Source organism: Bombina bombina, chromosome 2 (genome assembly GCF_027579735.1).
Source record: "Bombina bombina isolate aBomBom1 chromosome 2, aBomBom1.pri, whole genome shotgun sequence".
Lineage (NCBI taxonomy): Eukaryota > Metazoa > Chordata > Amphibia > Anura > Bombinatoridae > Bombina > Bombina bombina.
Genome location: NC_069500.1, coordinates 1,354,709,896 through 1,354,721,957, shown reverse-complemented (window position 1 = coordinate 1,354,721,957; position 12,062 = coordinate 1,354,709,896). Strand labels below are relative to the sequence as shown.

The window sequence follows — 12,062 nt, the reverse complement described above, 5'->3', positions numbered from 1 at the left end:
ATGACTGAGGTTTTGGCTAAATTACCAGAACTAAGAGGTAAGCGTGATCACTCTGGGGTGAGAACAGAGTGCGCTGATAATATTAGGGCCATGTCAGACACTGCGTCACAGGTGGCAGAACATGAGGACGGAGAACTTCATTCTGTGGGTGACGGTTCTGATCCAAACAGACTGGATTCAGATATTTCAAATTTTAAATTTAAACTGGAAAACCTCCGTGTATTACTAGGGGAGGTGTTAGCGGCTCTGAATGATTGTAACACAGTTGCAATACCAGAGAAAATGTGTAGGTTGGATAAATATTTTGCGGTACCGACGAGTACTGAGGTTTTTCCTATACCTAAGAAGAGACTTACTGAAATTGTTACTAAGGAGTGGGATAGACCCGGTGTGCCGTTCTCACCCCCTCCGATATTTAGAAAAATGTTTCCAATAGACGCCACCACAAGGGACTTATGGCAAACGGTCCCTAAGGTGGAGGGAGCAGTTTCTACCTTAGCTAAGCGTACCACTATCCCGGTGGAGGATAGCTGTGCTTTTTCAGATCCAATGGATAAAAAGTTAGAGGGTTACCTTAAGAAAATGTTTGTTCAACAAGGTTTTATATTGCAACCCCTTGCATGCATTGCGCCGATCATGGCTGCAGCGGCATTCTGGATTGAGTCTCTGGAAGAGAACATTGGTTCAGCTACTCTGGACGACATTACGGACAGGCTTAGAGTCCTTAAACTAGCTAATTCATTCATTTCGGAGGCCGTAGTACATCTTACTAAACTTACGGCGAAGAATTCAGGATTCGCCATTCAGGCACGCAGGGCGCTGTGGCTAAAATCCTGGTCAGCTGATGTTACTTCTAAGTCTAAATTGCTTAATATACCTTTCAAAGGGCAGACCTTATTCGGGCCCGGGTTGAAAGAGATTATCGCTGACATTACAGGAGGTAAAGGCCATGCCCTGCCTCAGGACAAAGCCAAGACTAGACAGTCTAATTTTCGTTCCTTACGTAATTTCAAAGCAGGAGCAGCATCAACTTCCTCTGCACCAAAACAGGAAGGAGCTGTTGCTCGCTACAGACAAGGCTGGAAACCTAACCAGTCCTGGAACAAGGGCAAGCAGACTAGGAAACCTGCTGCTGCCCCTAAAACAGCATGAATTGAGGGCCCCCGATCCGGGATCGGATCTAGTGGGGGGCAGACTTTCTCTCTTCGCCCAGGCTTGGGCAAGAGATGTTCAGGATCCCTGGGCGCTAGAGATATCTCAGGGATACCTTCTGGACTTCAAATACTCTCCTCCAAGAGAGAGATTTCATCTGTCAAGATTGTCAACAATCCAGACAAAGAAAGAGGCGTTTCTACGCTGCGTACAAGAGCTCTTGTTAATGGGAGTAATCCATCCAGTTCCACGATCGGAACAGGGACAGGGGTTTTACTCAAATCTGTTTGTGGTTCCCAAAAAAGAGGGAACTTTCAGACCAATCCTGGACTTAAAGATCCTAAACAAATTTCTAAGAGTTCCATCGTTCAAGATGGAGACTATTCGGACAATTTTACCTATGATCCAAGAGGGTCAATACATGACCACTGTAGATTTAAAAGATGCTTACCTTCACATACCGATTCACAAAGATCATTATCGGTACCTAAGGTTTGCCTTCCTAGACAGGCATTACCAGTTTGTGGCTCTTCCATTCGGATTGGCTACAGCTCCAAGAATCTTCACAAAGGTTCTGGGTGCTCTTCTGGCGGTACTAAGACCGCGGGGAATCTCGGTAGCTCCATACCTAGACGACATTCTGATACAAGCTTCAAGCTTTCAAACTGCCAAGTCTCATACAGAGTTAGTGCTGGCATTTCTAAGGTCACATGGATGGAAGGTGAACGAAAAGAAAAGTTCACTCGTTCCACTCACAAGAGTTCCCTTCCTGGGGACTCTTATAGATTCTGTAGAAATGAAGATTTACCTGACAGAGGACAGGCTAACAAGACTTCAAAGTGCTTGCCGCACCCTTCATTCCATTCAACACCCGTCAGTGGCTCAATGCATGGAGGTAATCGGCTTAATGGTAGCGGCAATGGACATAGTACCCTTTGCACGCTTACACCTCAGACCACTGCAACTGTGCATGCTAAGTCAGTGGAATGGGGATTACTCAGACTTATCCCCTTCTCTGAATCTGGATCAAGAGACCAGAAATTCTCTTCTGTGGTGGCTTTCTCGGCCACATCTGTCCAGGGGGATGCCATTCAGCAGACCAGACTGGACAATTGTAACAACAGACGCCAGCCTTCTAGGTTGGGGTGCCGTCTGGAATTCTCTGAAGGCTCAGGGACAATGGAGTCAGGAGGAGAGTCTCCTGCCAATAAACATTCTGGAATTGAGAGCAGTTCTCAATGCCCTCCTGGCTTGGCCCCTGTTGACAACTCGGGGGTTCATCAGGTTTCAGTCGGACAACATCACGACTGTAGCTTACATCAACCATCAGGGAGGGACAAGAAGCTCCCTAGCTATGATGGAAGTATCAAAGATAATTTGCTGGGCAGAGTCTCACTCTTGCCACCTGTCAGCAATCCACATCCCGGGAGTGGAGAACTGGGAGGCGGATTTCTTAAGTCGTCAGACTTTTCATCCGGGGGAGTGGGAACTTCATCCGGAGGTCTTTGCCCAAATACTTCGACGTTGGGGCAAACCAGAGATAGATCTCATGGCGTCTCGACAGAACGCCAAGCTTCCTCGTTACGGGTCCAGATCCAGGGATCCAGGAGCAGTCCTGATAGATGCTCTGACAGCACCTTGGGACTTCAGGATGGCTTACGTGTTTCCACCCTTCCCGTTGCTTCCTCGATTGATTGCCAGAATCAAACAAGAGAGAGCATCAGTGATTCTAATAGCACCTGCGTGGCCACGCAGGACTTGGTATGCAGACCTGGTGGACATGTCATCCTGTCCACCTTGGTCTCTACCTCTGAAACAGGACCTTCTGATACAGGGTCCCTTCAAACATCAAAATCTAACTTCTCTGAAGCTGACTGCTTGGAAATTGAACGCTTGATTTTATCAAGACGTGGATTTTCTGAGTCAGTTATTGATACCTTAATACAGGCTAGGAAACCTGTTACCAGAAAGATTTACCATAAGATATGGCGTAAATACCTATATTGGTGTGAATCCAAAGGTTACTCTTGGAGTAAGGTTAGGATTCCTAGGATATTGTCTTTTCTACAAGAAGGTTTAGAAAAGGGTTTATCTGCTAGTTCATTAAAGGGACAGATCTCAGCTCTGTCCATTCTGTTACACAAACGTCTGTCAGAAGTTCCTGACGTCCAGGCTTTTTGTCAGGCTTTGGCCAGAATTAAGCCTGTGTTTAAAACTGTTGCTCCACCATGGAGTTTAAACCTTGTTCTTAATGTTTTACAGGGCGTTCCGTTTGAACCCCTTCATTCCATTGATATAAAGTTGTTATCTTGGAAAGTTCTATTTTTAATGGCTATTTCCTCGGCTCGAAGAGTCTCTGAATTATCAGCCTTACATTGTGATTCTCCTTATTTGATTTTTCATTCGGATAAGGTAGTCCTGCGTACTAAACCTGGGTTCTTACCTAAGGTAGTTACTAACAGGAATATCAATCAAGAGATTGTTGTTCCTTCTTTATGCCCAAATCCTTCAAAGAAGGAACGTCTACTGCACAACCTGGATGTAGTCCGTGCTCTAAAATTTTACTTACAGGCAACTAAGGAATTTCGACAAACGTCTTCTCTGTCATTTTACTCTGGGCAGAGGAGAGGTCAAAAAGCTTCCGCTACCTTTCTTTCTTTTTGGCTTCGTAGCATAATTCGTTTAGCTTATGAGACTGCTGGACAGCAGCCTCCTGAAAGAATTACAGCTCATTCTACTAGAGCTGTGGCTTCCACTTGGGCCTTCAAGAATGAGGCCTCTGTTGAACAGATTTGCAAGGCTGCAACTTGGTCTTCGCTTCATACTTTTTCCAAATTTTACAAATTTGACACTTTTGCTTCATCGGAGGCTATTTTTGGGAGAAAGGTTCTTCAGGCAGTGGTTCCTTCTGTATAAAGAGCCTGCCTATCCCTCCCGTCATCCGTGTACTTTTGCTTTGGTATTGGTATCCCAGAAGTAATGACCCGTGGACTGATCACACTTAACAGAAGAAAACATAATTTATGCTTACCTGATAAATTCCTTTCTTCTGTAGTGTGATCAGTCCACGGCCCGCCCTGTTTTTAAGGCAGGTAAATATTTTTTAATTTATACTCCAGTCACCACTTCACCCTTGGCTTTTCCTTTTTCGTTGGTCCTTGGTCGAATGACTGGGAGTGACGTAGAGGGGAGGAGCTATATGCAGCTCTGCTGGGTGAATCCTCTTGCACTTCCTGTTGGGGAGGAGTAATATCCCAGAAGTAATGATGACCCGTGGACTGATCACACTACAGAAGAAAGGAATTTATCAGGTAAGCATAAATTATGTTTTTGTGCCTTGTTGACAAGTTTAAGCCTGTTTAACATGTCTGTACCATCAGATAAGCTATGTTCTATATGTATGAAAACTAAGGTTTCTCCCCATTTAAATTTGTGATAATTGTGCCATAGTGTCCAAACAAAGTAGGGACAATGATGCCACAGATAATGATATTGCCCAAGATGATTCCTCAAATGAGGGGAGTAAGCATGATACTGCATCATCCCCTTCTGTGTCTACACCAGTTTTGCCCACACAAGAGGCCCCTAGTACATCTAGTGCGCCAATACTTATTACCATGCAACAATTAACGGCCGTAATGGATAATTCTATTGCAAACATTTTATCCAAAATGCCTACTTATCAGAGAAAGCGCGATTGCTCTGTTTTAAACACTGAGGAGCAAGAGGACGCTGATGATAACTGTTCTGACATACCCTCACACCAATCTGAAGGGGCCAGGAGGGAGGTTTTGTCTGAGGGAGAAATTTCAGATTCAGGAAAAATTTCTCAACAAGCTGAACCTGATGTTGTAACATTTAAATTTAAATTAGAACATCTCCGCGCACTGCTTAAGGAGGTATTATCTACTCTGGATGATTGTGACAATTTGGTCATTCCAGAGAAATTATGTAAGATGGACAAGTTCCTAGAGGTTCCGGTGCCCCCCGATGCTTTTCCTATACCCAAGCGGGTGGCGGACATAGTAAATAAGGAGTGGGAAAGGCCCGGCATACCTTTTTGTTCCTCCCCCTATATTTAAGAAATTATTTCCTATAGTCGACCCCAGAAAGGACTTATGGCAGACAGTCCCCAAGGTCGAGGGGGCGGTTTCTACTCTAAACAAACGCACTACTATCCCTATAGAAGATAGTTGTGCTTTCAAAGATCCTATGGATAAAAAATTAGAGGGTTTGCTTAAAAAGATGTTTGTTCAGCAAGGTTACCTTCTACAACCAATTTCATGCATTGTTCCTGTCACTACGGCAGCGTGTTTCTGGTTCGAAGAACTAGAAAAGTCGCTCAATAAAGAATCCTCGTATGAGGAGGTTATGGACAGAGTTCAAGCACTTAAATTGGCTAACTCTTTTATTTTAGATGCCGCTTTGCAATTAGCTAGATTAGCGGCGAAAAATTCAGGGTTTGCTATCGTGGCGCGCAGAGCGCTTTGGCTAAAGTCTTGGTCAGCGGATGTGTCTTCCAAGACAAAATTGCTTAACATCCCTTTCAAGGGTAAAACACTGTTTGGTCCTGATTTGAAAGAGATTATTTCAGACATCACCGGGGGAAAGGGCCACGCCCTCCCTCAGGATAGGTCTTTTAAGGCTAAAAATAAGCCTAATTTTCGTCCCTTTCGCAGAAACGGACCAGCCTCTAATTCTACATCCTCTAAGCAAGAGGGTAATACTTCACAACCCAAACCAGCCTGGAGACCGATGCAAGGCTGGAACAAGGGTAAGCAGGCCAAGAAGCCTGCCACTGCTACCAAAACAGCATGAAGGGATGGCCCCCGATCCGGGACCGGATCTGGTGGGAGGCAGACTTTCTCTCTTCGCTCAGGCTTGGGCAAGAGATGTTCAGGATCCTTGGGCACTAGAAATAGTTTCTCAAGGTTATCTCCTGGAATTCAAGGATCTACCCCCAAGGGGAAGGTTCCACAGGTCTCAATTATCTTCAAACCAAATAAAAAGACAGGCATTCTTACATTGTGTAGAAGACCTGTTAAAGATGGGAGTAATTCATCCAGTTCCAATAGGAGAACAAGGGATGGGGTTTTTACTCCAACCTGTTCATAGTTCCCAAAAAAGAGGGAACATTCAGACCAATTTTAGATCTCAAGATCCTAAACAAATTTCTCAGGGTTCCATCGTTCAAAATGGAAACCATTCGAACGATCCTTCCCACCATCCAGGAAGGTCAATTTATGACCACGGTGGATTTAAAGGATGCGTACCTACATATTCCTATCCACAAGGAACATTATCCGTTCCTAAGGTTCGCCTTTCTGGACAAGCATTACCAGTTTGTGGCACTTCCATTCGGATTAGCCACTGCTCCGAGAATTTTCACAAAGGTACTAGGGTCCCTTCTAGCGGTTCTAAGACCAAGGGGCATTGCAGTGGTACCTTACTTGGACGACATCCTGATTCAAGCGTCGTCTCTGTCAAAAGCAAAGGCTCATACGGACATTGTCCTAGCCTTTCTCAGATCTCACGGATGGAAGGTGAACAAAGAAAGTTCTGTCCCCGTCAACAAGAGTTCCCTTCTTGGGAACAATAATAGATTCCTTAGAAATGAGGATTTTTCTGACAGAGGTCAGAAAATCAAAACTTCTAAGCTCTTGTCAAGTACTTCATTCCGTTCTTCGTCCTTCCATAGCGCAGTGCATGGAAGTAATAGGATTGATGGTTGCAGCAATGGACATAGTTCCTTTTGCACGAATTCATCTAAGACCATTACAACTGTGCATGCTCACAGTGGAATGGGGATTATACAGACTTGTCTCCGACGATTCAAGTAGATCAAAAGACCAGAGATTCACTCCGATGGTGGCTGACCCTGGACAATCTGTCACAGGGAATGAGCTTCCGCAGACCAGAGTGGGTCATTGTCACGACCGACGCCAGTCTGGTGGGCTGGGGCGCGGTCTGGGAACCCCTGAAAGCTCAGGGCCTATGGTCTCGGGAAGAATCTCTTCTCCCGATAAACATTCTGGAACTGAGAGCGATATTCAATGCTCTCAAAGCTTGGCCTCAACTAGCAAAGGCCAAATTCATACGGTTTCAATCAGACAACATGACGACTGTTGCATATATCAATCATCAGGGGGGAACACGGAGTTCCCTGGTGATGGAAGAAGTGACCAAAATAATTCAATGGGCGGAGGATCACTCCTGCCACTTGTCTGCAATCCACATCCCAGGAGTGGAAAATTGGGAAGCGGATTTTCTGAGTCGTCAGACTTTCCATCCGGGGGAGTGGGAACTCCATCCGGAAATCTTTGCCCAAATAACTCAATTATGGGGCATTCCAGACATGGATCTGATGGCGTCTCGTCAGAACTTCAAGGTTCCTTGCTACGGGTCCAGATCCAGGGATCCCAAGGCGACTCTAGTGGATGCACTAGTAGCGCCTTGGACCTTCAACCTAGCTTATGTGTTCCCACCATTTCCTCTCATTCCCAGGCTGGTAGCCAGGATCAATCAGGAGAGGGCTTCGGTGATCTTGATAGCTCCTGCGTGGCCACGCAGGACTTGGTATGCAGACCTGGTGAATATGTCATCGGCTCCACCATGGAAGCTACCTTTGAGACAGGACCTTCTTGTTCAGGGTCCATTCGAACATCCGAATCTGGTCTCCCTCCAACTGACGGCTTGGAGATTGAACGCTTGATTTTATCAAAGCGTGGGTTTTCAGATTCTGTAATAGATACTATGATTCAGGCTAGAAAGCCTGTAACTAGAAAAATTTACCATAAAATATGGAAAAAATATATCTGTTGGTGTGAATCTAAAGGATTCCCATGGAACAAGATAAAAATTCCTAAGATTCTATCCTTTCTACAAGAAGGTTTGGAGAAAGGATTATCTGCAAGTTCTCTGAAGGGACAGATCTCTGCTTTATCGGTCTTACTACACAAAAGACTGGCAGCTGTGCCAGATGTTCAAGCATTTGTTCAGGCTCTGGTTAGAATCAAGCCTGTTTACAGACCTTTGACTCCTCCCTGGAGTCTAAATCTAGTTCTTCAAGGGGTTCCGTTTGAACCCTTACATTCCGTAGATATTAAGTTATTATCTTGGAAAGTTTTGTTTTTGGTTGCAATTTCTTCTGCTAGAAGAGTTTCTGAGTTATCTGCTCTGCAGTGTTCTCCGCCCTATCTGGTGTTCCATGCAGATAAGGTGGTTTTGCGTACTAAGCCTGGTTTTCTTCCGAAAGTTGTTTCCAACAAAAATATTAACCAGGAGATAGTTGTACCTTCTTTGTGTCCGAATCCAGTTTCAAAGAAGGAACGTTTGTTACACAATTTGGACGTAGTCTGTGCTCTAAAATTCTATTTAGAGGCTACTAAAGATTTCAGACAAACATCTTCTTTGTTTGTTGTTTATTCTGGTAAAAGGAGAGGTCAAAAAGCAACTTCTACCTCTTTCTTTTTGGCTTAAAAGCATTATCCGATTGGCTTATGAGACTGCCGGACGGCAGCCTCCTGAAAGAATCACAGCTCACTCCACTAGGGCTGTGGCTTCCACATGGGCCTTCAAGAACGAGGCTTCTGTTGACCAGATATGTAAGGCAGCGACTTGGTCTTCACTGCACACTTTTGCCAAATTTTACAAATTTGATACTTTTGCTTCTTCGGAGGCTATTTTTGGGAGAAAGGTTTTGCAAGCTGTGGTGCCTTCCGTTTAGGTGACCTGATTTGCTCCCTCCCTTCATCCGTGTCCTAAAGCTTTGGTATTGGTTCCCACAAGTAAGGATGACGCCGTGGACCGGACACACCTATGTTGGAGAAAACAGAATTTATGTTTACCTGATAAATTACTTTCTCCAACGGTGTGTCCGGTCCACGGCCCGCCCTAGTTTTTTTAATCAGGTCTGATGAATTATTTTCTCTAACTACAGTCACCACGGTATCATATGGTTTCTCCTATGCATATTTCCTCCTGTCCGTCGGTCGAATGACTGGGGTAGGCGGAGCCTAGGAGGGGTCATGTGACCAGCTTTGCTGGGCTCTTTGCCATTTCCTGTTGGGGAAGAGAATATCCCACAAGTAAGGATGACGCCGTGGACCGGACACACCGTTGGAGAAAGTAATTTATCAGGTAAGCATAAATTCTGTTTTTCCATTGTTCTCTCTATGTATTGAGCTTTGGTGTTTCAGACAAATATAAGATAAGGAAGAAAGTCTGTGTACACAGTGATAACATAATGAGATCTGATATTACCTGAAGCCCAACCCATTGTAATAGGCTGTGGTTTAAAAGCACAAAACCAGCTACTTCAGACACACAAATAAACCTGAAAATGCAACTTATCATACATTGTATACTCTGCAGCTGGTATAACAAGTCATTAAAAATACATTCATATAAAAACAATTTTACAGTGTACTATCCCTTTTAATATGCTTGTACCATGTGTTAATAACCCAGTTTAATTGCTGACATAATATACAAGCCTCACTGTTGCTCTGAGCTTCTGCAGTATTTAAAATGCTGGTGCCCTGAGTATCCTAGCTAAGCTTCACAAACAGTGATAACTTTTACTAGAATCATTTCTGCCAATAACATATTGCAAATATGTTTCTATTCAAAGATGTAATTCATCTGTGCATTTAAATTTTGAATGGAATGTCCTTTTAAGTTTAAAGATGGTGGTGCCCATTACTTTAAAGAGTGGAATTTGGAAAAACAATTTTCAGAGATAAATTATAGGGGGGGAACAAAATGAGTATATTGCAAAGTTTAACTACACATTAAACATTTATATTACAATCTTATAATGTTCAATATCCCTTTAATATGTGACAGAAAAAGTTGCAAACGCTAAACAGGAGACCAGCCTCAAAACGCACAAACCTTTCAACACATTAACAAAGCTTTGGCAAACCATATTTCCAGTGGCAGATTTCATTTTTATTTAAATGTAGTGTCTGGATCAGAGACATTGAGCTAGCATATAGGGTGCACACCCTTCTACAAACTGGGGACAATTGGCGACTGATGAGTATATTGCAAAGTTTAACTACACATGAAACATTTATTTCTCCAACATTGGTGTGTCCGGTCCACGGCGTCATCCTTACTTGTGGGATATTCTCTTCCCCAACAGGAAATGGCAAAGAGTCCCAGCAAAGCTGGTCACATGATCCCTCCTAGGCTCCGCCCACCCCAGTCATTCTCTTTGCCGTTGCACAGGCAACATCTCCACGGAGATGGTTAAGAGTTTTTTGGTGTTTAAATGTAGTTTTTATTCTTCTATCAAGTGTTTGTTATTTTAAAATAGTGCTGGTATGTACTATTTACTCTGAAACAAAAGGATGAAGATTTCTGTTTGTAAGAGGAAGATGATTTTAGCAGACAGTAACTAAAATCGATTGCTGTTAACACATAGGACTGTTGAGATGAAGTAACTTCAGTTGGGGGAAACAGTTAGCAGACTTTTCTGCTTAAGGTATGACTAGCCATATTTCTAACAAGACCATGTAATGCTGGAAGGCTGTCATTTCCCCTCATGGGGACCGGTAAGCCATTTTCTTAGTCAAACATACAGAATAAAGGGCTTTATAAGGGCTAAAAAAACTGGTAGACATTTTTATGGGCTAAATCGATTGCTTTATTTGGGCATATTATTCAGATTTAGGCTATCAATTGGCATTTATAATATTGGGGAACGTTTATAAAACGGCAGGCACTGTGTTGGACACCTTTTTCAGTCAGGGGGCCTTTCTAGTTATAGACTGAGCCTCATTTTCGCGCCATTACTGCGCAGTTGTTTTTGGAGAGCAGGGCATGCAGATGCATGTGTGAGGATCTAAGAATCACTAAAAAAGCTTCTAGAAGGCGTCATTTGGTATCGTATTCCCTTCTGGGCTTGGTTGGGTCTCGGCAAAGACTATAGCTGGGACTGTATAGGGGTTAAATTTTAAAACGGCTCCGGTTCCGTTATTTTAAGGGTTAAAGCTCTGAAATTTGGTGTGCAATACTTTTAATGCTTTAAGACACTGTGGTGAAATTTTGGTAATTTGAACAATTCCTTCATACTTTTTCACATATTCAGTAATAAAGTGTTTTCTGTTTGAAATTTAAAGAGACTGTAACTGTTTTATTTTAAAACGTTTTTTGTGCTTTGTTGACAAGTTTAAGCCTGTTTAACATGTCTGTACCTTCAGATAAGCTATGTTCTATATGTATGAAAGCCAATGTGTCTCCCCATTTAAATTTATGTGATAATTGTGCCATAGCGTCCAAACAAAGTAAGGACAGTACTGCCACAGATAATGATATTGCCCAAGATGATTCCTCAGATGAGGGGAGTAAACATACTACATCATCTCCTACTGTGTCTACACCAGTTTTGCCCACGCAGGAGGCCCCTAGTACATCTAGTGCGCCAATGCTTATTACCATGCAACAATTAACGGCTGTAATGGATAACTCCATAGCAAATCTTTTATCCAAAATGCCTACTTATCAGAGAAAGCGCGATTGCTCTGTTTTAAACACTGAAGAGCAAGAGGGCGCTGATGATAATTGTTCGGTCATACCCTCACACCAATCTGAAGGGGCAATGAGGGAGGTTTTGTCTGATGGAGAAATCTCAGATTCAGGAAAAATTTCTCATCAAGCTGAACCTGATGTTGTGACATTTAAATTTAAATTAGAACATCTCCGCGCACTGCTTAAGGAGGTGTTATCTACTCTGGATGATTGTGACAACTTGGTCATTCCAGAGAAATTATGCAAGATGGACAAGTTCCTAGAGGTTCCGGTGCCCCCCGACGCTTTTCCTATACCCAAGCGGGTGGCGGACATAGTAAATAAGGAGTGGGAAAAGCCCGGCATACCTTTTTGTTCCCCCCCCTATATTTAAG

The 12,062-nt window shown here is 43.4% G+C and overlaps 1 protein-coding gene across 1 annotated transcript in view; it reads left to right on the top strand.

The window, feature by feature from the left end:
- The window catches only part of PTCD3 (pentatricopeptide repeat domain 3), a 108,670-nt gene that overhangs the window by 42,122 nt on the left and 54,486 nt on the right, over window positions 1-12,062 (top strand). The window lies entirely within an intron of this gene.